Source organism: Photinus pyralis, unplaced genomic scaffold, assembly GCF_008802855.1.
Source record: "Photinus pyralis isolate 1611_PpyrPB1 unplaced genomic scaffold, Ppyr1.3 Ppyr1.4_LG4, whole genome shotgun sequence".
Lineage (NCBI taxonomy): Eukaryota > Metazoa > Arthropoda > Insecta > Coleoptera > Lampyridae > Photinus > Photinus pyralis.
Genome location: NW_022170511.1, coordinates 40,866,125 through 40,893,871, shown reverse-complemented (window position 1 = coordinate 40,893,871; position 27,747 = coordinate 40,866,125).

The following is a 27,747-nucleotide window of genomic DNA, read 5'->3' as shown; positions in this document are numbered from 1 at the left end:
AAGAAGGTGCTCTCAAGTAGGAAAATTTGGCGAAAAAAGCAACAAGTTGAAAACGTGGTCAGTTACGACCGGCGAAAGCGCATTTTCCCCGTATACAGAATCAGTAATAACTCGGAAACGAAGTCTCTCGGGGCTGTGCTACACCGTATAAGAAAGAAACCACAAAGAAAAAGCTTAAACTGGAGGACTAGTAGTGGAACAGACGGACAAAGTGAGGACAATAGCGTTTATTTTCTTTTTGGAAAATGCGCTAAAAAGAGGTCGTGGGTTCCGAAAAAACTCCCTATTAGTAAAGGAATGGTAACAAAAAAACCGCTATACTGCTACTAGGTTTAATATTAACGTTCATTGACCAAATAGCCCTAGAAATGTACAGTGTACATTTCAAATAAATGTTTATATAAACTATGTTTTATTATAGCAAATAATATAATCTATGTGTTGAAAAGCATAATTATTCCCGGAGTCAAACATAAATCTGTCAGGGGTCGCATTTCCATGATAACATAGGTTTTCTATACTTAGTTATCAACTCGGTTATCAATCATGGGAATGCATCTTTCCTGCAGGAATGAAGTCGAGAATCGAGCCCCAGATCTATCAATGTACCATTGAATTCCACAAGAAAGTAGTTTTTGACTAATTTTACTTTGCATGCTTATATCATGACATAACGAATTAAGCCAAACGTCAATTTTCAGTGGTACGTACTTATATTTCTACGTCAAATGTAGAAGCTTATAATAGTTCGCATTTATTTTGATTAATGTCAACTCGCAATTCTTTTTGTCCATCAATCATATTTTTAAAGTCGTTAAGCACAATTTGATTAATTGCATATATTTCATTTATTTTCACATCAGAAATCAAAAACGAGAAAAACTTAGAAACAGATAAATCGAGCAATATCTACACATTTCAATTCAATAAAGCCTACATGAAACAATAATCGAGATTTATATAAGATTATATCCGAATTTTTGTCCCGAGTGAAAATAGATTTTGGTTGACGTTGTATATAAGAAAAGCACAATAAACGCTCTTGAAAATGTTATCATCCAAAAGTTGACGTGCCTAAGTATATGCTTTTCTAAAAGCAAATTAAATTTCATTCCTGTTTTTCATATTGTTACAGGCAAAAAATGTACATTCCTCTTTGAATAATTCTCAAAAGAAAATCCAAACTTTGATTGTTCCACTCCCAATTCTCAAAGGAACGAAGTTTTGATATATTACTATCTAAAAGTTTTCTTGACTTATAAGATTAACTTAAAGAAAATACCTTTGTTATGATTAATAAGATAAACTTCTTCCACTTTTTCCATTACTTTTCCCGAGGAAGTTGCATTAGCTGCAGTACATAAATTCTTATGTGTAGTTTTCCATATTTGACATTGTTGTATGGATTCTAATCTAAATTTCAAATTCGGAGCGTAACTCAATTTATCATTTTAATGTTAATATGTACAGCATGGAGAATTACGGCACCGTAACGTAATACTGCGGCTTTAACCGAACTAATTTAATAAAATACACCGCGCGAGCATTTTTTATATTTTATGAAAACACGAAGAACCAATGAAAAATGAGACGCGCAACTTTTATGTTTTCGTTTTTAATTTCTGGTCCGACCACATAACGTACTGAATTATGTAATAACGTCACAAAGCGCGGTTGAGAAGTAATTGAGATCTAATGCCTTCGTCTGTTCTGAAAGGAACTGCATCGGTTCAGACTTAATTTGCACAAGAATTACGACACGAAAAATTCGCAGACGTTTGCGATTCATGTTATTCAAGTTTCCAAAGCGCAAGTTACAAATTCGTAATATGATTCGTACTTAGACTGAAAATCGCCCGGAATCGTTGCAAGAGAGTTACTTCCTTACAAATGCTTTTATGTCGTTGTGTTGGCAACTCTTTCATATATCACTGCACTGATTTGTCAAACATTTTGGCTTTGGGAAGCATTTAAGTTGAGGCGTTTTCAATTTCATTTTGCCGCGAGTCTTTCAATTTCGGAATTGAAGCGTGGCCGTTCGCTGAAAAAATTAAATAAAATTAAAAAATAAGTGTGCGGAAAAATGTAGTTCTTTCTCTTCATTCAAGACTTAATCAACACAATTGAATGTTCGAGATTCGCATTTCAAACTTTAAGGTTAGATCTGCAAACTTGGCAATATTTTACAATTCAAATTTCAAGCTTTAAGTTTCAAAGTAGAATGTGAAGACTGATGCTTCAATATTCGGGGTAATGGTCATAAAAATTTAAGAACGGTATTCTGATATTCTAGAGCTCTTACAAATCTCTCTAAAAGAGATTTTTCTAAGACAATGTATTTTCAAAACAAGGTCTCTGAGAGCCCAAAAACGTTTCTAACAGGTACCTAGTAATCTACGTGTCCGCGATCACTTTCCTAATCGCAAGCTATTTAATAGAGGAGGAATAATCAAGAGGAATTGAAACGCTGCTTCAAAATGAAGGATTCAAGAGTCAAAAAGTAAACATGTAGATTAATCACAATTAGACATAGAGCAGAATATCAAGAGGAATAAAAAAAAGCTTTCATGGTTATTATCCCACGTTAAATCACACAAATTATTAATACACAATATAAATATTTCAGATTTAATCTGAACATTGTCACGTACGAGTATAAATTTAGGACTAATTTGTACCTACACGCATTTTTATGAATAAATTAATTTTGTTGATTTCACAGCGAGCTTTTTCCCCCTGTTTTTCCCTAAAATATTCCTATATAAATAAAATCATCACGAGAAACTTAAACTTAAATTAAAGTACGTACCCCAAAACAAAAATGAAATATTCGCAAAACTTAGGAAACTTGTATTTCCAATTAATTTCTACACTGATCAAACCTTTTTTTTTTTGAAAATCGCCTTTTTTTATAAATTTCGCCATGCGTTTCAACCGTCATTTTTGGACTTCCCATTAAATGGCGCCAAATTACATAGAATAATCTCAGAGAATCTCGAGTATTTACTGATTTGTTTACGAAGAATATACTGGTTGGCACAAATTGGTACTTAATTCGAAACACAAGGTTCTCGAATTTCACAGAACATCGAAATATCTAAGAAAACTGCTCAGCCCAGCAAAACGATTCATAATGAGTGTATTTGCTACTTGCCTACTTTCCACACCAAATCCTATCTGAACAATTAAACAAAGTTAAGGTTAAAACTATCACACCAATAACCTATCTAACAATAAGTAATGATCCATGGTTATCACATATAAATATTGGGAGAACCTACCTAATTCCCATTCTACAAAAATACCATGCTTCTTCCGGAACCCCTAAAGCTGCAAGAGCATTGTGGTTTTGTTTAAAAGTTTTATGATAAAATCCCTCAAGGACCCTTTAAAATTGTGCGTCCAGTAAATTTCGAATGTGGAAGCTTATTGTAATTAGTAAATTCATTACTATCAATCAATAAATTGTCATTGCCGTTACAAAATGTTCAATTCTAGTCATCTTCGCCTTAATTCTTCCTCGTTTTTGTACCATAATATCCCTATCTGCCATTTTGTTAAAAAATGTATATTTTCTTTACAAAATAATCCTTTCTCAAGCGTGAAACACAATCAAACCTATGTATGTGCCTAAACAATGCACGTGTACACTAATCTTAGCTTGGATTGAATATACAATAGCAAATGTAACCTAAGTATTCCTAATTCGGTGAAAAATGCCTTAATTAGATTTAAAATTTAGCAAAGTGCTTAAATTAACTACAACTAATTATATTAATGTCCGTTAGTGGTAAAACCTACTCCTTTTCCTATAAGTATTGGGTGTAAGTATATAATACAATTATTCTTTGATTCCTTAAAGTACCTAGGTACCTACTCCAAGACTGGTAGAGCAGCCTTGGCTGAAACCCCGCCCACTCACAAATAAAGGCAAATAAATAAATTAAAAAAATTCAAGCTCCAAGTCATATGGGGCCAGCTTCCCGATATAATGGTCTAAATTCAAGTTTCAACATGAATGCTTTGAAAATATAGAAAAAGTTTTTTTTCTTTCACACCAAATTTCACACCTGAAAAAACGAAATACTCTCAATTACCCCAACATTTCCATTTTTCCCCGACGCAATTAAAAATGAAACGACGAGTCGCTGAAGTTTCAGCGCAATATACGAAAATTAAATTAACTGCAAATTAAGTTTGTTCATTTAGATATAGAAGCGTAGTTTCTAATGCATGACGCTCATTTAACGAATTATAATTTCAAAATCACCCAACTACTCATGTAGAGAAATAAGTGTAATATTGCAATATTCAAAGAACCTGGAAATGTTACATTCTGCGATAGAAATTTGTGGAATGAATGAAACCCAATCAGTCACAATTAAAACTTATCTAGAGATTGGACATGTTGACAAAGCAATAGAAATGAAAGCTGTCGATTTGTATTTCGGAATACAACGTTAACATTTTGAATATTTTATCGTTCGGCTGTAGAGATCAATTTTAATAATGCAATGTCCTCCATGCAGTTAATGGAAACCGTTCCAATTTTTTTAGTCTACTCTTAATAATTCACGGTTCAAGTGGTTACTTTTGCACAGGTGCCCCATATTGCATAGACCGAGCGCTAGACGATAACGCAGATTTAGGCTTAACCGCCTATATGTCAACAAACACGTTGCAAATGGGTTGCCTAAAAAAATTAAGTCAAGACTACTCTTAATTAATTGGTAGGTTCGCCTCGGACATTCTTGGGTATCTGCGCAAATTTCGGATATCCTGAATTCATGAGGATATATCTACCCCATTGTATACAGGATGGAAGAGGTAGGAAGAGAGGAGGTTGAAGGAATGAGTTACCACCACATCAGATCGAGCAGCAATTAAAAAGACAAGGCAAGGAAAAAAATAGGTAATGAAACTTGGATTATCCATACAGATATAGAGTAAAGGAAAGGATGAGAAATCTAGTACACAAGGTATGAAAAAGAGGGGGTTTACCCAAAGAATGGAAGGAAGTGAGCTTCAGAAAGAGGTAGGGGGGGGGGCTGCATATATTGTTTGCACAGATTGGTGGAAAAGGAATTGGATAAAAGGGCAGAACAGTGTTTGCGTTTTTCATGGACTCAAAGGAAGCGTTTGACAGAGACAAGGATCTATATGGAGGGAAAAGGTGAATTTAAGAATAGAAGGAGCCTGAAGTGTTTTGGACATGTAAAGAACTAAGACAGGGATGCCCACTTACCCCAACCTTATTTAATCTCTACTTGAGAGACACGGAAAAAGTATTAAGTTAAGGTCAAAGTGGAGGGATAATAGTCGGAACAAAGAAAGATGCGGTTCTTAGCATACGCGGATGACGCAGTGATCATAGAAACAGAGGTAGGGCAGATGAAGGAATTGATGGGAAGTATATTGGAAAAGGAATGAAATGGAACCAAATGTAGAACAGTCGAAGATGAAGAGATTTGGGAAGGGGGTGGAAGGAAAACGGAGACCGAAGAGGTAAAAGAATTTAAATATTTGTACCAAATGCAGAGAAACAATGGGGCAAATGCGCAACAGAATTAAGGAAAAAGGGAGCAGTGGTGCTGAGACAGGTGTGGGGAATTGGGGAGACGGTTTTGCGCGATTTTCAATATCTTTTTTAGTTTGGAAAATATGGCCGACTGCAAGTTTTAAAATTGCCACCCCGTATAAGCCTATGAAGCATCTTTGTATTAGTTTCATTCGTTGTCTATTTATTATAATTTTTTTAGTGAGAACAAAATCCCTACAAAATCCGGAATACTTCAGAACTTAATATTCTGAAAAGGGAAACAATTGAATTTTTTATTCTAAAATGTGAGACTAAGGATTAGAATCATGCTTTGCTAAAATGGGAGTTAGATAGGTACAACACGCAAATTATGGAAGTATGCTGCTGGTGTTCATTTAATGACATCTTCAAATCTGCTCACTTCTCGAGCAAATTTAATAATTTTAATATATAGTAAAATTCGTTGTTCGTCTTGAGCAGCACACTTAACCCAGAATGTATCCCGGTAAACTACAAGTAGCTTTGCGTATTGAGTTTAAATGCACTCGAAACCACTACATGCATTACAAACTGTTCAGATCACAGCTCTCATATTAACATAATCGTTCTTCGTAAAGTGCATTATTCAAAGTTCGAGAAAAGTTGAGGAGATTATCCTCTACAGTATAATCGTCCCTTACTAGACGGTTAAAAAAACATGTTGAAAGCTTGTCGGAAAGGGCCCGAGAATTATTGTTGACCTCAAACGATTAAGAACTTGAAAATGTATACGCCCGGGAAACTTCATCATTGTGATTGATTTCTTAGCCGGCATTTTACACGACCAATTTGCGAAGGGAGCGTGTCAAGTATAAAACAAAGTGTAACGTGTAATTAAATTGTGAAAAAAAGTTAATTACCGACTGGGCAAATAATTTGCATAGTAAATTACATAAAAATTACGGGGAAAATCTGATAATTTAACAACACCACCGCCAGTTTCCGCTTGCAACCTCGAGCATTATTCAAGTGCAGGTGCTGCAATCTACATATTCCAATAAGGTTTTCAGCGTTTTTCCAATTCAATATTAAAAATCGTTTTACCGTTTGTTTGTTTAAGGGAAAATGCTATTATCGTAATTCGTTTCCTCCCCGTTAATATCGTTTTCTTACGCAGATATCTAGCTCGTCCGTAAAGCGATTTCCCCTCCAAGGTTTTAATAACGCCATATTGTCCCGCTTAATTGAAGGCGGTGCTGTTTGAAGAGGAATAAATAAAAATAGAAAGTTTCTTTTCGCTGATAAAAAAGTGACCCATTACGCTCGGAGAAAGTTCTGAAACGGCATTGAGGAGAAGTCGAAAAAACACGATCGGTTGGACAAGTGAAAAACGGTTTCAAATTTCTTTTGCGAAAACTTTTTATCAGATTAAAAACTTTTATTGAAATTGGTCAAGTGTACGCTGAGATTATTTTAATAAACTGCGAGGCTTTTCGTGAACTTTTACTTTGAAAGGAAATTCTTGTGTTGCTTCTAATTTGGATGTATTTCAACACTATCGGCCTTTATGGCATAGTTTTCAAGTAATCTTTGTCGGAAATATGAACGACTCAAGTTTAAATCTAATATCTATCATTGATATTAAAATGGGGTCAAATTTTGTTATGCTGTGTTGGGTTACAATTTTTACTGACCTTATAAAGACTTTAAAAATAGGTCTGCCTAGTAGTTAAATTCCAATCACGTACTTAGTTTTATACAAAAAAATTGCATTTAGTTAGAACCTTTCCGGCTTTTAAAATCTAAAAAATTCATTTCTCCTTCAAAAAATGTTTCAAATTCAAATTGCTTTTAGAGAGGTAGCATTGATCTCTTGAATTAAATAAATGGCATTTACTGAGGGCCGTATAAGGAATCCTGGAATTTAAATAATTTACCTACGGCCTTACAAAATGGTTTGAAATATTCTAATTCATTTTAGAAAATTGCGGTTGATCTATATTATTTAAAAAAATGGAATACACTTATAAAACTTCTATGGGGATGAAATCCGTACTTGAAGTTTACCTGCAAAAACATTGATAACATTGTTACCCGCGCAAAAAGGTTTTCCTTTTTGATTCCTTTTAGAAGATCGCTAGTATGACCCAAAAAATGGGCATTTACTTAGCAACCGTCAGAAGGGGGCGAAATTGTCTCTTGAAATGTAAAAAATGGACTTATCGCATGTACAAAAATGTGCAGTCTCTGAGCTAACGTCTAAGGGAAGAAACCCGCCCTTGAAGCTTCCATTCTATTTATACACGGTAATAATACACCCGCATAGAAAAGGTTTTATAATTTATACTCCTTTTGGAGTGCCACTAGTATGACCAAAAAAATTGGCACTTATGTAGTGAGCGCCAAACGGAATGAAATCCGCTCTTGGACTTTAAATGATTCATTGACCGCCTCTCCTCAAAGTTGGTTTTCGCTTAGTGATCGACTAAGGGATGGAATCTGCCCTTGAAGCTTAAATTAGTATATTATGCAATGAGCATTTAATGACAGCTATATGAAGACACGAGATGAGAATTACGAAACGAGCATTGGCGAGTTTCGTAATGATTACGAGTGTCTTAATAGCCATTAAAGGCGAGTTTCATACACTATTTTTTCTACGACTATGATGAGCTATAAAGAAGTCATCTATATAATATTAATAGTATTACGAGCACGTTATGACGCTTATTAACAAGCTCCTAGCGAGTGTCTATCCGTCCGGCTGTCCGTTAGTACGATATCTTGATAACGAGTGGATCCATTACGATGAAATTTTGCAGGTGGATTCTTTATCAAATTTATAGATCAAAGTTCGTGAATTGGCAACGTAGGTCAAAAAATAAGTTAGTTATGAACCGATTTGCGTGAAATTCAATATGGGCATATAGCTCTAACGCCAGTTTTAAAATTTGATTTTGCGCATGCGCAAAGCCAACATTTTTATTTATGAAAACATTTAAATGGGGTTTGTACTCGTATATGCACTTGGAATAAAAGCAAATATAACACCCGGTTCAAAATTTGGTTGTGCGCACGGTATAGCCATACTCAGGAGCTCGTTTGCTATTATTTATTTACACATTTATTATTCAGACGGTCAACGTTTGCGACACGAGCGAGCTTGCGAGCGAGTGGAGCAGCTGATCCGATGAATAAGAGTTATTTGTGTTTTGCATATTATGGCGTTATACTGTTACAACGTCGCCGGTACTTGCATGAATTGCGACATGGGTGAATTTTTGTATTAGCAATTTACATATTCTTTCGTATTTTTTAACGTCATATAATAAATCTTGTTCATTATATTATGTAATAGTGTGTTTGTTTTCAACACCTTCCGATTTTTTAACAATCACGATCATATATTTATTATGCGTTTAGTTTATTGTCCCACAGTTATAAAAATCGATTACGAACCATTTTAATAAAATTAGATCACTTACTTACAAATTTGTGATAAATGTGATATTATATTCCATTGTTTATAACTAACGAATTCAAGGCGTATGGCCTCCTTTTTCTGGGGCCAGCACAACGTGACCGGTTTGTGTTTTGCTTAATTGGAAATCCTAAAAATGTAAATCGAATTGTAGCAAATGGAAAATTAAAAGTGCGGAAATTCATTTATCGACTTCGCGTTTGAAACAAAAAAGAAAGTGAACCACGTTAATTCACATTAAAAGCAAAATCCATTTGGGAGTGTAAAGCCTAATTGAACATTTCAGTTGAAATGCACTTGGATGTTATTTAAAACCTTTTGGTCATTGGCTTTTACAATTATTTTAGATCTATGGATTTTAGTTCGCCAAACATCCGCGTGAGGTTATATAAAGTCACCCTGTAAATCAATTAAGCTTGCAATTCAAGAAAGAAACAAAAAGTTTTAATACAAAGCGCCGGCATTGAATTACAATTTTGTCAAGGTATACGTTTTAGCTGGTATTTAGTTTCCCAAAAGTCGATACTCGAGGAAACATCCAGTTCAGTGAAGGGTCCCGTTTTACCAAGTCAAGTTTGTGAGGTAGGTCTATTAATAATTCATCATAGTATTCATTACCGTAAGTACTTGTTCGTGGCTAGACGCGTATATAAATTCTCTCTGCAACTGTCCTTTTTACTAAAAGTAGCGTTTCAGTCCGCAAAGCACGAAATAATAAATGATACATTATTTCGGAACATTTTCTAAAAGCAGCAAAAGGAACGCGTAACGTTCGCTATAGAATATAGCAGGTATAATGTTTACATTTTGGGCTAACATTTTCATTTTCATTTATTTGTCTTATAAATGAAGCGTGTGTTGTGTTTTATATCTAACGTACTAAAAGAAATAAACGGGTGTATACCACACACATAATTTCGTTTAGCCCAGCTTGCATAATATATAAAGACATTTCAAGTCATAAGTAATAATGAATCCCTAAATATATTGCTACGTGATCCGCAGTAACAAAAAAAAACTTCATTTATCAAAACCTAAGAACGTGAGATTCAAGTAAAACTAAAGTGCGTGTCATTGCACTTAGAAATTTTTTAATTACACAGATCTAAATCAAAATTCCAAACAAACATTAAACAATAACATCTTCACCTTACAAATCTTATATTTCGTTACCTTTAAACCTAAAATTTATGCCATCGCAAATTATTAATAACAAATTTTGTGGTTGTGTGGCCTAAATTATCAACGTAAAAATGAACATTTGAACTTACAATAACGGTACGAAGGGTTCGTGTTGCCAACTGTTCAAACGCACGGCTGAAAATTTTAGCATTCATTGCATATTAATGAAGGAAAGAGTAACGCATGTAATTTTTTTGTTACTCGCCCGGAATAAATCGAGCTTATTATCTTTCCATTTCAGCCTCCACACGACACGCTTCTTAGGTTACAAGCCAATTCCAGAATAGATGACTTCATATTAGAAATAAATCCGTAAAAACGACGTTGACTATCAATGAATACAAATCGGAATGGTATGAAGAGAGGAAGGTGTGTGTTGCGTTTTTACATTTCTCATCCGCCTTTTGTTATGCGCGGCAAAATATATTTCTGCCGCCGATTTTTCGATCGGGTAATTGACGTTTTGAGTGAAAACTCGCAATTTCGCATTAATAATTTTGAGGGTGGTGGTTTTACAGCGCTCGCAGTGTGCCGGCGATGTGTGAATTGACGAACGAGACGTAATTGAAATTTTCGGTTCTCATTTTCGTGCGTTTTGTGTGTGATAAATTGAGATTCCTTTAAGTGATAGATATATTCAAAAGCTTCCCTTTCACAATTTTCGCGCCGTATATCAATACAAAGTGATTGACCATCATTTTTAGACGACTGACTCTCTGCTATCAAATTTAGGTTCGCAATGTTATAGAGGAACTGACCCCTTATTTTGGAGATATTTCTTACTTTGATTTATATTTACCGATACTAAGGGTTACAGTCTTAATCTAGAGATAAACGAAACCCTAAAAATCCTAAATACTATGAAAATTATACAAGATCCACAAAACTTGTAGCGCTTTATCGTTTAAATTCTCCAAAGAGCGCAATATAATACTTTGAACAACAAACAGTAAGCCGTTGGAAGTGAACTTTGTTTCAGAATTTTTAATTACAAAATATTTTTTTTATCACACCTGAGGAAGATTATGGACAATTACCGAATCACTGTTGAATCTTTTCACCTTTCCTAGTGAAGGATATTTACAATACCTATACATACTTACCATACGGACCTTCTGTTTCGATACAAAGAAACTCTAGAATTGAACCTTCTTCATCTAGGGAAGGTATGGCCACTTATATGCAAATGTGTGTGCAAAAGCTGTGAAAACGTAGGAATGCGAGGAAATGGACGACAGTAAAAGAAAATTAAAGGATAAGATAAAATGTTTGAGGAAATTCGCGGGGAAAATAAAAATCATTAATTCATTAGTTAAAATACCAAATGGCCCGTAGCCCATGAAAAAATCGTGGAAATTTTATTATTACGAAAACTACCGAATTCATATTTAACGAGCATTCATGCCTACACCTAATAAAATTTTGACGAATTTCGGAGGGTATTCGAAGAATGCTAAGGAAATAATTAATAAAGAAAAAAGATGAAGGGATCCGGAACAAAGATCACAAAACCTTCCCCATAAATTTCATTTATTATGCAAAGGTAGGTATAAATAATCAATGGCGACATGTTTCGGCAAATGCCATCATCAGGTCCATTTACCCCATTTCGACCTTCCCTGAGAGAATGGATACTCATCAAGGGATAACGCTAAAAAAAATTATTTTATGCGCTAAGGTATAGTAAACAAAATCTTATAGTAGCGAAGGTTAATCTTGGCTGTAATATTTAAATTGGCTATTAATTATGTGTGTCGAAATTATAAAAATTATTATATTTTGACTGAATGAGTACCGCAATACCTTTCTCACATTCTTATCGGGATCTTGCATACGTGGCGAATTTAGGCTAACATTTGGACAGGAAACTCTGATCATGAATAGACGATTATTATCAACAGTCAGTTGCTGTCGAAACGGGTTCAGATTATTAAATAAAAATTGTTTTCTACTTGCTCCTAGTGCAAATGCTTTGAGGCTCAACGCCTTGTGCTAATATGACAAAGCCATAATTCTATTGTATTATGTAGTGCCCAGAAGGCCTTTAGTGGCCTAATTTTTTGGTAATTGAATTTGAATTTGATTGACTTTAGTCATATTCTAAGGATGGTTCTCAACGTTCTGGACGATTTAAGGGTCTCAATACTTTCGTAATGGTTTTAAAGGTTTCTCAGAAGGTTCTAAGGGGATTCTCTGTGACCCCATCGAGATTTTAAGTGAATCTTAAAAGTTCTAAAATTTCTATAGCGATTCTAAAAAGATTCCGAAAGAAGTTTCCCAGAACATTTAAAGATTCGGATTTATCGTGCGGGGAAAGGTTAAATTCGAAGAATTCAAGATAATGTGTTTCTAAGGGGAGCGTATGGGGGTTCTGTTAGCTCAATACCTCATGCACGCCAAGTGCGAGGAGGACCATGCCGGATCTCCCTGCGGAAGACTCGTCCTGGAACCAGGATTTTGCCTCTGGAGGCGCTTGAAGCTGGTAGCCGTGGCATCTGGGAGCCCGTATAACACATCCATAACCGCGGTTACCCTAGAAACGTGCCTCTGAACTTTCAAAGTTGCGTCATCCCATGCCCTAATAAAAGCAACGCTCCTCTCCAACCAGTCCAAGTTCCACTAGTCCTCGCATCCGGTCACAATGGCATCCTGCTGATTTCAGCGGAGCCAAGGAAGCCCCCCCCAGATCTCGTCAACACTGCAGGCTCAGTGATGTCCACCTCCGGGCACTGAGCCCTACCGCAGGGACTTGCCCATAGGTTTGTGATGCACCCACAATGTTTGGTGATCGAGAATCTGGAATACTTCTCTCATATCAGATCTGAGATGCTTCTAGTCACAGGAGATTCTACCAAGAAATTTGTGAGAAGAAAATTAATTCAAAAATTTTATGATGGTCCTAAGAAGGCTATGAGAGGAATCTAAGATTCAGATAAGCTTCCATTACCATTCCAAGAAGGGTGCCAGGAGGTTTTATTCCATAATATTTATTTAGTTTGCATTTTATTAACCTTTTTAGCAATAAAAAATTATATCTTTAAATCTTTTAATGGATTTTTTTAACACTGTTACACCAGAAGACCGGAAGAAAGTTATTTTCATGGTCTCACTTCTCTGTGTGTTGTATCTTAATTTTATCGTATGAACAATTATTAAAAGAAAATGTTGCAGACGCAACTTTTTGAGGAGACAACAAGAGCACATTTCCCGGCCTTATTACGCCAAAAATTAAATGTAGACCTTTTTTCGAATTTTTTAAAACTAGTTTTTGACGTTTTATCCTGACGTTAAAAAGGGATGAGCCGTCTTGAGGACGCAACAGCATTTTTACAAAATTGGAAAAGGTATATTCGAAACTCTCGTTTATTTTCAGAACCTCAATTTCGGCAGGGAATCAAGAAACTAGAGGAACATTAACCCCATTTATTTTGTAGTCACAATTATTCTTGTAAGACACTGAAATATATAGGAATTTATCTCGGAATTTATTGAAGTTTCCTTAAAAATTACAAGTTGTTCATTTGATCCATTTATATACTAGCATTAAATACCAATGAAAAGAACGCGAAGTAGGCACATTACAATGGGCTACGGGAACGAGTAATGGAACTCCATTGAGTTTTCCACCCTTTGAAACTGAGAACTACCGCTTTTATTACATGACAGTATTGAAGCACGATTATTTATATAGGGCCGAAATATGCTTTGTGCGAAAACATATCCTAGGTATCCCGTGTTGTTCACGGAAAAAACATCATTAATAATAACTCTTTCCCTGTTCGTATACAGCAACGACGTTCCGTAAGAGCAACATTTGTCTTCATTGTAAAACTTTTGCGCTCAAACGCATTTGGAAAATGTCAAAACCTAAAACTATCCATTTGTATTTATACCTAACGATTGAAACTTACTTTATACACCTTTTTTCTTCCACAGGGCGGCGATGTTGTTCAGGAAACGATTTCGGCGAACGTGACCGAAGACACTGTCAGCCTCGAATTCCAAAGGTCCGATGGAACTCTGGTTACTCAGCTTATCGACTTTCGAAATGTAAGTGAATGATTTAATTACTTTTACTTCTGGAAGCCAGCCATTTATGTTTGTTAAGTAAATGTAAAGCCTTTCCCTTTTGAAGAAAGGGGAAGTGAGTTGAATCAAATCCCAAGGAATGACGGACGTTTCTCAGGGGAGTTTCGTTGAACTTTGAACTCGGTTTCAAAAAGACTTTCGCCGTGTCTGCTGGGGGACCTTTTCCTAGTTTAAATACGTTGTTGCCGTCATTCGTTCGAAATTGCGTGAACGCGCGGTGATTAAAAATCGCGTAAAATTTATGGCGATCGATTCGTAAAGTGGAAAACTCTCGGGAGGTTTTTTTTTTGCGAAACAATTAGTACAACTTCGCATTCGCGCGCGCAACTTTAGGTAAACTGTCAAAGTGAAACCGGCTAAGATTAACATTGTTTTCCACTTAGTAATCTTATTTTCCCAAATCAGTTTTAAAAAGTTTCGGATTTTATTTATCAAATTTTTCTGCGCGCCCCCTCTTCTAAATTGGTTTTGAAGACAATTAAGTTTCGCTTCTAAACGTTGACGCTTAGGTTTGCTTTCGGGCCGAATTAAATATTTAGTTAGTCTAAAGGTTCCGTTTTTCTAGTTAAGTATCTAACTTTTCCTCGAGTTGGAACAGGATAAAGGAGAGTGCGTGTAAAATGAGACGCTAATTTTACGGAGTAACGCGTCCCATCGATTCCTAAATGGTTTGCGGCGTTTTGCACCTGCGTTTCTTGTATCTACGTAATTGCCTATGACAATAAAATGCGAAAGGATTGCAAAATGCACCTACTGTCGTAGTAGTTGTCGTGTAAAAAACAATGCTCGTGGTTAATTTATGTGTGCATTTAAACCATTGCGCGTTTATTATTTGAAATGTCATTTTTTATTAGAATTAATTTAATGTTGACCATTTGTTGGCTACGTGTGATTGCAGCGACCATGCATCATGGTTTTGTAGCGACACGTGCGAAATTAATCATGACATTTGTGCATAATTAATATACTACCCTGATGTGTGCTCTTTTTATTCCACTATGAAATGTCTGTGTATATTGCGAGTTCCAACATGCCTATTGTTCTTCATTTCCAATGCCACTTCTTTTTTAAATACGAAAGACCCGAACATAAAAACGAGATCTCTGGTACCAAGTGGAATGTGCCCTTTTAAAATATACTGTAGCAAAATACGCGGGCCTACATGATCCATTTTCTATTATACTCTGATAATGTTTGCTGTTGATGGATTTTTGGCTCTGTAGATTGTACCTATGTGAATGTGAACCTTAGTGTTAAGCGATTCGATTAATCGGTTTAAATAATAACAATAATAATATACCGGGTGCCCATTATGTTTGGAATACAGTATATACCTCGTTAAATATCGAATGTATACAAAATTTTGCTATATGAAAGTTGTTTATCATTTTATTTCCATAATAAGGCAGCATTCAGTTGTTTTTATTTCAGAAAACAAATGAGTAACGAAAAACAATTGAATTTTTTTAAATGGCAGAGCACCTTTTCATTAGGCTCACTTGATAAAGATTTTTTTCTCTTCGCATTGATATAGCATGTTAGTACCCTTATTCAAGAAAATTTATTATAATTAGATCAACAGCATTAATCCAGATATCCTACATCAAAATAAAACAAATGAAAGTGTAAGTTTCTTATTAAACCTTGAAGACAAAACGCAATAAATGTTCAAAATGTTCACCATTAACTGCAAGGCAGTGGAATAACCTATGACAAAAAGCTTGAAATAAAAATTAATTTCTTTACACGGGTGCTAACGTGTTACGTCATTAAAAAAAGAAAAAAGGGTGTATCAAATGAGCCTAATGAAAGTGTGCATTGCTATTTAAAAAAATTCAATTGTTTTTCGTTACTCATTTTCTGTCTGAAATAAAAACAATGGAATGCTACCTTATTGTGGGAAATAAAATGTTAAACTACTTTAATATAGAAAAATTGTGTGTACAGTCGATATTTACCAAGCTATATACTATATTCCATACATAATGGGCGCCCTAGATAAATAAATATTCGATTACTCTAATTTTGTGGTACTGATTATCTTTTTCATTATGCCCCGATCTTTGTTCCGAATTGTGGTGCTTTTAAGAAATAATTTATTTATTTTGTTTATTTATTTCTTCAGCTACAATAAAGAATACCAATGTTTTTAATTATATAGGGCTTGTTTTTCTCCATTATATTTACGTCACGCAAACAGCAATTTTAGTATCTTGTGGTCGGCGAGATTGCGTAAAATTTAATGCACGGACATTGAGCTAATTTCTCAATGCGTAAATAAAGTTTTTCATATGTTTACCAAAATGCTCAGTTTGTGCTAATTTGTGCGCCAATTTCCAGATTTTGTGCGCCTCTCGTTTACGAGATTGTCAAAATTTTCCGTATCCACATGACACTAATACCATAGTTTTGTGCGCCTTTCCTTTCGAAGTAATTCTAACTTCTAGTTATTCACGAGAAGCACATACACGTCTAGTGTCGTTATATCTCGAGATCTAGGAAGCCAACGCCTCGTACCTCTGGATCCAATCCGCCTCTTTGATCAAATACATATTATCATCATGGGCGCTCCTTCAAATTGAAAATTTTGTTCGAAATTTGAAAGTGCAAAAAAAGCAGTTATTAAAATTGACCATTAATTTCAAAATACCCTGTAGAAAGCCGATCAAAATTTAAATCATTCTAATGTAGCATCAAGTCAGTATTCAGAGCTGGGCAGAATACTTTCAAAAAGTATTTGAATACTAAATAGTAAATACTTTACACAACTCAAAGGTATTTGAATACTAAATACTTTTACGTCCAGCACAAGCGAATAGTAGATACAGATACATTGAAAAGTATTCAAATACTTTAAAAAATAAGTATTCAAATACTTTAGAATGTATTCGAATACTTTGAAAAGTATTTCATTAACTTACTTTGAAAAGTATTCGAATACAGTAAAAAGTATTCAAATACTTGTCACTCAAATACATTAAAAATGTAAAATAGTATACTAGATAAAAGTCTTAATACTACTTAAAAAATCAAGTTATACTTTGTATGGGGTTAGCTTTTTTTTATATTTCTATTGTTATATACAAATTTAAGGGGAGTAAAAGCGTATTATTATTATATTATTATATAGGAGTTACCTACCAGGACCTTTCTTATACCAGTTATATCCTTAAGAATACGTGTACCAGTTTTCAAAGCGATCGTACGTCGTGCACATGATACGTACGCCTTTCTGAAATTAATCCTAGCGATTTTGGAAAATTGGTACACATGGTTTTAAGGATATAAGAAAGGTCCCTATTGTTTTTAAGTTATGTAGTTCGGTATTCAGATGTATCGAATTTTTATATTTGATTTTGTGACAATGGAAACTTTCCCTAAACATTTCTAAATTGTTCTCAAATATTTGAATAACTTAAAAGTACTGCCTTTTTTTGAGGCAGGAAAAAAAATTGTCTGAGATCGAGATCGATCGGAGAGTCCATAATTTCAAACAGTTTGAAGATTGGGCTACTAGATCAAAAGTTACAGCCCTTTGAATTTTTTTTCGAAATTTGTTTTTTGTCCATAACTTTTGATTGAGAAGTCTAATCGAAAAAGTACGAATTGTTTTGGATTCTACGCACCAAAATTAATAAGAAAAAGTGTTTTCCCGAGAAATTTTTGTGTAGTCGATTTTTGGTAAAAAAGGAAGGTTATACACTGCCTTTTTTTGAGCCCCGAAAAAAAAATTGTCTCAGATCGACCCGGAAAAAAAATTTTCTTATAGAATGTGGCCTGTAAAATCCATAATTTCAAACAGTTCCAAGATTGGGCTACTAGTTCAAAAGTTACAGCCCTTTGAATTTTCTTTCGAAATTGGTTTCTAGTCTATAACTTTTGATTGAGAAGTCTGATCGAAAAAGTACGAATTGTTTTGGATTCTACGCACCAAAATTAATAAGAAAAAGTGTTTTTCCGAGAAATTTTGGTATAGTCGATTTTTGGAAAAAAAGGTAAAACACTGCCTTTTTTTGAGGCTCGAAAAAAAATTGTCTCAGATCGACCCGGAAACAAAAATTTCTTATAGAATGTGGCCTGTAGAATCCATAATTTTAAACAGTTCCAAGATTGGGCTACTAGCCCAAAAGTTACAGCCCTTTGAATAATCTTTCGAAATTGGTTTCTAGTCTATAACTTTTGATTGAGAAATCTGATCGAAAAAGTACGAATTGTTTTGGATTCTACGCACCAAAATTAATAAGAAAAAGTGTTTTCCGAGAAATTTTGGTGTAGTCGATTTTTGGTAAAAAAGGAAGGTTAAGTATTCAAATACTATGCGAAGTATTCGAATACTTTACGAAGTATCCAAATACTTTGCGAAGTATTCGAATACTAAATATTTGTGAAAGTATTTGAGTTACACTTACAAATACAAATACTGCTTCCATAAAAGTATTTAATTACAAAGTATATGAATACTTTAAAGGATTTAAATACTAAAAAGTATTTACAAAATCGAATACTGCCCATCTCTGTCAGTATTGTTGTTTTTGGAAGGCTTTTTTGAAATTCAAGCCAACGGAAGTACAGGGCGCAAAAGAAAAGCAGACAAACATAAACATTTTGAAAAATCTTGAATAACCTTTGATGCTGGATATAAGAAAATGCGGGATCAAACGACGTAGATTTTCGTTTAGATTTCAAAAATGCAAACAAATACAGAGCGTTCTATTTAAAATAAGAAAGTTGCTATTCACATCTGGTAAAGGTATCATCATATTTTCTTTCGATAGATCATCAAAAACTATGTTGGTTTGCAAATTTTCAGGTTTGATGTATCAATAGAGCCTGAAAACTTTTAGGTAACTGTTTGTGTGAAACAGCCTGTACACAAAAATCGGAAGATTTGTTTAAGGGTATACCTTTACACTGTACATCGTCTTCATATTTCCAGGTTTGTGATACAAAATTCCGAAACAATGTTGTAACACGGCCAGCATACACTACTCTATTATTGCAATCTCCGCGAGCCGCATATACTTTCAATATGCTAAATATGTAATATAATTCACAAGTTTTATTCTATCGAAAATATGAAATTTCCCCGAGGAAATCTTTGTACATAGAAAACTAAAAATGCATGGGGTATTGTAATTTGCGACGTATATTCCCGACGCAAGTGGTACACTACACAATGACCATAACTAGATTCAATTTGCGGCCGAAAATGCGTCGTTATCTAAACTTTAAATTGCAATTATAAGTGGAAACTGACAAGACAGCCTTTGGAGGCTTAACTTGGGAAAGTTTGAGAAACTCTCTTCGGGCTCTAATAAGTACATCATTAAGAAACAAGTTGTGCAAAATGTACCCGTTATTAAGGACTAAGGGCAGAACTCGCAAAGTCCTGTTGCGTGTTTCCACATAAACAGATCGTGGCGTTAACAAGATCTGCATGTAAAAATGGCGTGCGAGTTGCGTGCATTGTGCTGGCAGCTCGTAGATGAAATTAGTGGCACATTTATTGATGCTTCAAAGCTTTGTGCAGAAAAGGGCTCTTAAAAAATTATCGGCAATTACTCCTTTTTTTCCGAAATTAAAAAGCGTCAGAGCAACGTACTTATGCAACAGTCATTTGGAGTTCCGCGTACAATTAATTTGAAGAGCTATTGGCTTTTCCTCCCATTTATTATTTTGCAAGCGAGTATTGTGCCTTCTATACGTACGGGGAGATAAATTTTAATCAAAACATTTAAATCCGGCTTGTGTTTTCTAACGTTGGTATTTAATTAATGCTTTCCCTTTATATATGTATATGGCTTATTGAAATTTCGCTTCCAACGGCAATAATTCTTAACTTTATATGAGCTCTGCGCCAAACAAATTTAACAGTGAGAAATGATTATTTGGTAAACGCGAGTAAATTAGTGCGTTATGTGCGAATGTTGTTTCGCAAGGACTTTCACTTGTCTCAGGACGTCAGACAGCTGATGTCGGGATTAAACAACTTCAGTTCATGATGGAATGTTTATCTTTGTGACTACTCTCTGACTTAGCATAGAACAGCTGTCCAAACACCCCAGGACACTGTAATGTACATAACACCCCTTTGATATTCAAACGAGACTGATCGAACTGGGTTTATTGATACAACAGCAGCTTGTACCAAATAGTCTGCAATTTTTTCACAAATATTACAAAGCTGTTAGATTTGATTTTTGACAATTCAAAAAAAAATTTCTAGGTATTCTGATTCGGCCCCAAAAATCAAAGAGTTGGTCAGATTTCGTTCTCTTTAAGAGTCCAACCCTGGTGCATTTCTTCAAAACCCAGGTTTTATCTAAAATGGTCCAGATGAACGTAGAGAATTCGCATTTTTAAGAAACCATTTACGAGGTAATACTGCGATCTATTTTTAATTTTTTGTTGTTAACTTTTGCTTTAATAGTTTCTGAGATATAGAAAAAAACTATTTAGAATACAAAAACCAAACATGCGGTGTAGCGATTTAGTACACAACCCAGGAATATTAGTAACGTATTTTTTCACGATTCCCTACTCGGGTTGTTAGAAGGGGAAAATGATCTTCCGATGCAGATTTTTCGTTTTTCCTCTCTGGGGTGTATTCTAGTAGAAAATGATCTAATATATAAATGACGTAATATACAACGAATTCGCAACTATTATAGATTTATAAGAAAAGGATGAGTGTAAATAAATAAACCGGCCCGTATAACTATAAATATTACAATTTTATTTAGGACAGCGTTATTGAAAAAGAAATGAAAGAGGAAAATTGAAAAAAAACGTACACGAAATGTACAATGCTCCAGATCGAATAAATTGAACCTACATCACATATTAATTTCCCTACCAGGAGATTTTTCAGCTTTCCTTCCACAACCGCCACCACTACGTTTCCATGAAAATTTAAACTTCATCGGCTTTTTTAATTCACGCGGTATATTTTCGTTAATGTCGATTGTGTTCGCGGTAGCAGAACGTTTTAGAAATCGAAATACTTAACATCCGAGTAAGTTCGCTCTCTTTATACTTGAGAAATATGGGATAACTCATAATATAACTGTCACATTTCCCTATAGTTTGCCATTAGCAGATTAGTCAAAAGGTTACGTCCTTTTAGTAGATGATATTGATTCTTATATGAAGTAATACAATAAGTACCTAATTTGTCGTCTAATTCTCAAAATTGACATTTTGGAGCAACGGAGGTTTTGTTGTAGCTAATGATGTTTGAAGGCAATTACTTACCCCCGCTCCAAGGTGCAAAGTAATTGCTTTTTTTTGCATCTGTCGAAATAGAGTGAAGTATGAAAGGAGCCACACTTGAGCGCAAAAAACAGACGAAGAGCATTGTCTGCAGTAAAGTGTGTCGATAATTTTCAGTCCACTGGACTTCGAAAAAGAATATATAAGCATCAATACGTACGTGGATGAATGAAAGCTTCTCTCTATACAAAAGTACGAAACCATTGTTCCTTAGACGTAACAAGTGGAATTTTAGCATTGTGCAAAGAACATAATTACGGCCGATATTAATCAACATTCTTTTTACGTTACATCCCAACCGAAGATTTTTCGTTCTATTTTCTGTTTAGAGAGGGTCTCTTTGAACGGCTTAACATCATTAAAAATAAAATCGCATTGTTTGCAGTAACGGATTTCCTTTTTGCTTATTTTGTGGATAATTCTTCGACGAAAAGTCATTTCGAAACGTGCTTTGTATCTTGCTCTGTAGATTTGGGAGAACGGTTTGGAAGAAGAGAGTCGTCTGTTTTCAATTATCTTGCAAACCGGTACATGTAGGTTCTGATGAACGGTTATTATTGGGATTTGCACAGGTCTCGATTTACGCTAAATCGACTCGGCTGACCTCTATTACCATTAACTAAACAACGTACCTACATAATCACAGCTCTCCGTGGAAGCGGTAAATAGTTCGAAAGCGTGTATTTAACGTTAATCGTGGGCGAGACCTGAAAAGTTTTGCGCCAATATTTAACCGTTGATAAAGTTAGAAATAGAATCCCGGTAATAATTTCGTGTTTTTAGTGTAAATACTGGTGGAGTTTGTAATCGATTTAATGTCATGTTCGTTCCCTGCTGCGGATGGTTTCGGTAAGGACGCTCGTCCTTGTTTTGAGACAGGATACTAGCAACCAACACCAACGCCAAAGTTCAAAAGAAGTTATATAGGAAATAGTTTTTCCGAAACTCCATTCCGATAGCAGATTAAAGTAAAGCCTTTTATTTTGCAGGAAATTGCTCTGAATACTCTAGGCGATAACAGCGTCATTTACGGTCGTATCGCGGCGCTCGGATACACATCAACTCCATATTGACTTCATTTATTCTCGAAATAGATCTATAATATACCTCAATTCAGCGAGTAAACATACGTCTTTCACAAATATTTCGGCGCTTTTACGAAATTTTAAAAGGAAAAAAAGCGCGATCGTACTCCCTGTGAGCGAAACTTAATCCCTCCAGCAAATTTTCAAATATCGAGAGGAAAATGTCAGGCAATTCTCGAAAGTATAAGAGCTAAAATATTCCTTGGAATCTCAATAAACTAAAAGCGTCTCATTCTACCTCACTAGACGGATTCCATTTATATAGAAACCGTGTGTCCCTCAAAATTAAATTTGGAACGGAACTGGAAGTTCTGCGTAACTTTAAAATTTACAGGGAGACCGAATTATATGACAACAATCAGTTACACTAAATTATTGCACCTCGGAGAAAATTTATGCAATCGAATTCCTGTGAACTAAAATTTAATTCGGCGGAATGCAAAATGCGACCGGTTTTCCAATTCTTTCGTCTTGAATTTCTTTTTTTTTCGTATAAATCATTAAAAATCTGAGGTTGCCTAAAGAATAAGTTTAAAGCAATTACGAAAAAAGAATTCTAAATATATCGTTGTGAAGGTTTTGAAAAAATACGCTTCTTCTTGATACAATTATGTTCGTGATTTTCAGATGTCCATACCGCACACCTATACCTCTTGCGTTATGACAAAAAGTAGATGTATCACCCAACAAATACCTACTCAGTGAAATGCTTGATCTTAAGTATTATCCTCTAGAAAAGAGAGTTGTACCTGTAACCTATTATATTGGGGTTTTAAAAAGTCAATAATCATTGTCTTTTATGCAAAATGTTATTTTGAAGAAGTGGGTTCACACCAGCACAGAGAATTTATGACTGGTGAACCTTTTCAGTGTCCAGAAAGTAACCCACGAGTAACTTCAGGTCTGTATATGTATATGAAAACTCACGAACGGGTTCGAATTTTCCAATTCTGTTTTTAGTAATAAGTAGATAATGGTCACGGCCACGGGACTAACTGGTTAAATTCAATACCCCCCACACCCCCGGTTTTACATCTGCAACGATCATAAAGCTCTTCGATTAGTAGAGGGTGGTCCATACCCCAGATCCTACGGTTCTGCATTTTTCCTAAAACGGTAATAAGTTAACCATCAAAACTTTCAGCCGTAAAACCTCTTTCCAAACATTATTGTGCAAGAGCTAAGGGCTCTAAATGTTTTGGAAAAAATGTAGAACCGTGGGGTCTGGGGGTATAGAATTCCCCATAGTAAACGAAGATTTTAATTATCGTTGTAGATGTAGAACCGGGGGTCTAGGGAGTATCGATCAAGAAAGTTAAGTGACTTTGGACTTTGGTTGCTTCGTTTGCATTTTGGTACAGCTGCCCTCTCCTTCCCCTCTTTGGCGACCCCCTTGTCCCACGCCACCTTCTTTCAGCGCATTGTGAGAATTTTATTATACTACTTGTGGATTTTTTTCGTGGACCGGTAAATATTCCTTGCGGACCGGCGGTTGAGAAACTGGTTTAGAATATGAAATTATGTAAAATTTCATAAATATCGGAGCACTTGGATTAAATCAGTATTTGATTTATAGTCTTGCGTAGCAACCACAGAAAATGTTTTATTGTATAGTATATGTTATATTAACATTTTAAGTTTGAATGAGTAGGCTAAGCCGCTGTTTAACCGTAAGGGTAGATAAAATGATCAGTTTAACAGCAAGGGTAGATACAGTTAAAAAGATAATTGTGCATGTGCATTCTAATGACATCTGTCATTTTAATCTCAAATGGGACGCGGAGCACGGTATAAAATGACATATGACAATGCTGTTTCTATAGAAACGACCACGCCAACAGAACCTCAGCTTTCTATTTTTGAGATGTCAGTTGCCAGGCGTTTTACAATGGTTTATAAACTTGAAATCAGGAGTCTGTGACCCTGCGTCATTGGTTTGCGAATCAATTTCAGACATACGCTAAAACACTGTAACACCTGTCAAGTGTGCGACACCGATACAAAAACTTATGTTAAATTGATGCATAAACCAATGGCGCAGGGCCACAGGCTCGTGATTTTCAAGGGTATGGCTTCTATTATAAAAAAAAGTTTTGTATTATACACGACGATAAAGGGAAACTGTGAAAGTTAACATCTTTACTCAATGGTTAAAGAATCCCTTTATCGTCGTAAATAATAAATAACTATTTATGATCTACGATGTTGCCTAGGGGTATTACGTAGTCACGTAATTTGAATTCTTCCATTACATTCCGACCACGGCTTGATCTTTTTTCGAGAATACATCTAGATTTCTTTGAGGTAGATTATCAGTAATTTTAGTACTTTGAAAAATGAAATTGTGAGATGTTTATTGGTCTCTGTAATCAGAAGCTAATAATTGCAAACGGAGAAAGGTTATGGATAGTTTGTGCAAAAGTCGGCGATATTTTGCATTGTTTTGTCGTAAAAGAAACGACGATAATAACGGGATGTTCTTCGAAAAAATTTGTACGATCCCCAATGGGATTTTAAAAAAAGTTTCTATGCCGAAGGACACCTTCATAAAATTGTGAAGAGTGGAAGTATTTGAACACTGTAACAGATCTCAACAAACAGAAGAATCTGAAGAAATGGAAGAACTGGAAAAATTTAACCTTAACTAAAGAATTATTTGAAGGATGTGCAATCAAATAATAACCCCACCTCTTATAGAGACTTTAAAATACTTTAGCGTGACCAGAGACTTAAAACCCTAGGCAAAGTGTGATGTTTTCTGATCGGACAAGACTGCATCGAAAACAAGAAACACCCTCAACTTTTATTTCAGACCATCTTAGCCGAGTTGTGTCTAAATTAGCGTATAACATCCACCGTATGAAAAGCACCGCCGGGATTCTAGCTTTTGAATATGTCCAAAACAGACGAAGCGGTGATCCAGGTCGTCGACGTGTAAAATTTATATGACGTGGGTATATAGGTACTTGAGGGATTTTCTTAGACGAGCAGAATCCACGAGCAATCAAATCCCGACAACTATCCTGGAACAACCCACACGAAACGGTATTTATAAAATCTTTATTAAACTAAACCTGAAAGCGGATATTGTCTTGTGTATGAGCATTCCCCTAATCTACAGAAAACTCGACTAGAGGCTACCATCGTGTAGGTTAGTGTTGTCGTCCTGTATGGGATTTATTCCTAACAGCACCGAAAACTTCACATTAGCGGGCAATGTTGAAAATCATTCGTTTAATAAAATGAAATTGGGGTCGTCAAATAATTTAATCTGGTACTTACTAGACAACCGTTTCTCCTTTTACTTTTTAAGGCATGCGAAGAAGAATAAATTACAAAAGATGTGCTACCCAGAACCGTTAATTCGAAACTTTGTAGTCACTTAATCTTATTGTGAGACCGCATGCGAGTTAGGAAATGCACTTGCCAACTTCGCTAACACCCTTTATAAGCAATCGTTTTCCGTAGGTTTAGTGTAATTCTGAAAAATGTTTACACACGTTCAAAGCAAAACGAATCAAAGCTTTTAACAGCTTAATGCTTTGCTGCTGCAGGTTCGGTAGTTAAATTGATGGATGAAAGGAGCGTCTTCATTTTCATATTTCTCCTTGTTTACGCTAGTAAAAGCGTACGTCTTTTATATATTTTTTGTGTATCCTAACGTTTTCCGCCCCTAACCGAATCAATCGAAGCGCAAACATGTCGCTACTCTTCTCCTTTCTGTTGGATCATTTATTTATTATCCATAAAATAAAAGTTGAAAGGATTCAAAATAAATTACTTTTACATCAAGGATATTTCATTACACGTTTGCACTGAAAAATGTTTCAAAAGGAGCGCGCTCCGCGAAAAATTCAATTTCTAATGTATCTCTTAAAGTAACAACTTTTCGAGCACACACGACGAAGAAAAAGACTAATAATTCATCAAAGTTGGCAAATTACTCTATCGAAAATTCGACGTTTTTTCGCAAAAAAAAAAGGTGCCCGGCTTGTTTTTGCGCCAGACGCGATTGGGGGAAAGACCGGCGCTCATAAAACGAGGTCAATATTTAATTAGAATTCACAAAGCTAACCCAATTTGCACCTTTGCCTTGTTCGACTCGAAAGCCCCATATTTCCATATTATTTAGTATTTTCCTCGTATCTCCGTAGAGTATACGGTCATAAATTTGACTTACCCGCCGTTACCGGTTGAACCAACAATTCATGTTTTACCCCCTTTATATGCGTAACGGACAAATTATAACATTATATTAATTAATTTATATGGGTGGAAGGTTTTTGAGTTTTATGCGATTGGAAAATACGACTGGAGTTTGATATTTACCTAAGCCAAACTTATTATGTGTAATTTGGGTATGTTTGTAAATAATTTATTCCAACTTTCTTTTTTAATGGAAAAAAAATCGACCGCCTAAACGGTTTCAGTCAATTATGGCAATTGTTTGGAACATAAATATAGGGGGTGATTTTCATAAATCTCGCCAGTGCTAACTTTAAAGTTGTGAAAGTTCTTCGACTTCAGTCATAAATATAAAGGGAAGTTTCAGTTATCACATTACACATGCAGCAATTTTGTCCTGACGGCGACGCGAGAATCGATACATTTTGTAGTAGGTATTCATTTAAAATGTATTACCGAAATATAAATAATACCCCTTCTTTTATTACAGTCTAATCAATAGATGTTTTTACTTTTTAATCCACAGGCAAAGGTCATATTTTGATTATTTTTCTTTGTTCACGCGTTTGTTTTCAAATTCTGTTCGAATTCCGACGCTTTCATTGTACGCATTTAAATAGGATATTCAATGCAAATTACGGACAAATTCATTTTTTCTATTGCATTGAATCGGAAAGGGATCTATGTTGAGTCCGGGGTCGGATATGAAAATATTATAATTTGTCTAATGGGTCGGCTAAATCTCCCCACATTTAAAACTAAGGACAGAAATAACAATAACAATACTTGATTTATTTATATATGAATCCTGTTTCTTGAGGTATCGTCAAGAATTAAACTTTGTTTTGTATTCTTTATAGGCCGTTCCCATATATTTTATAGCATCTGCAGAGACTCTCAATAAAGGTTTGTTACGTTCACTTTGAGCAAAGATA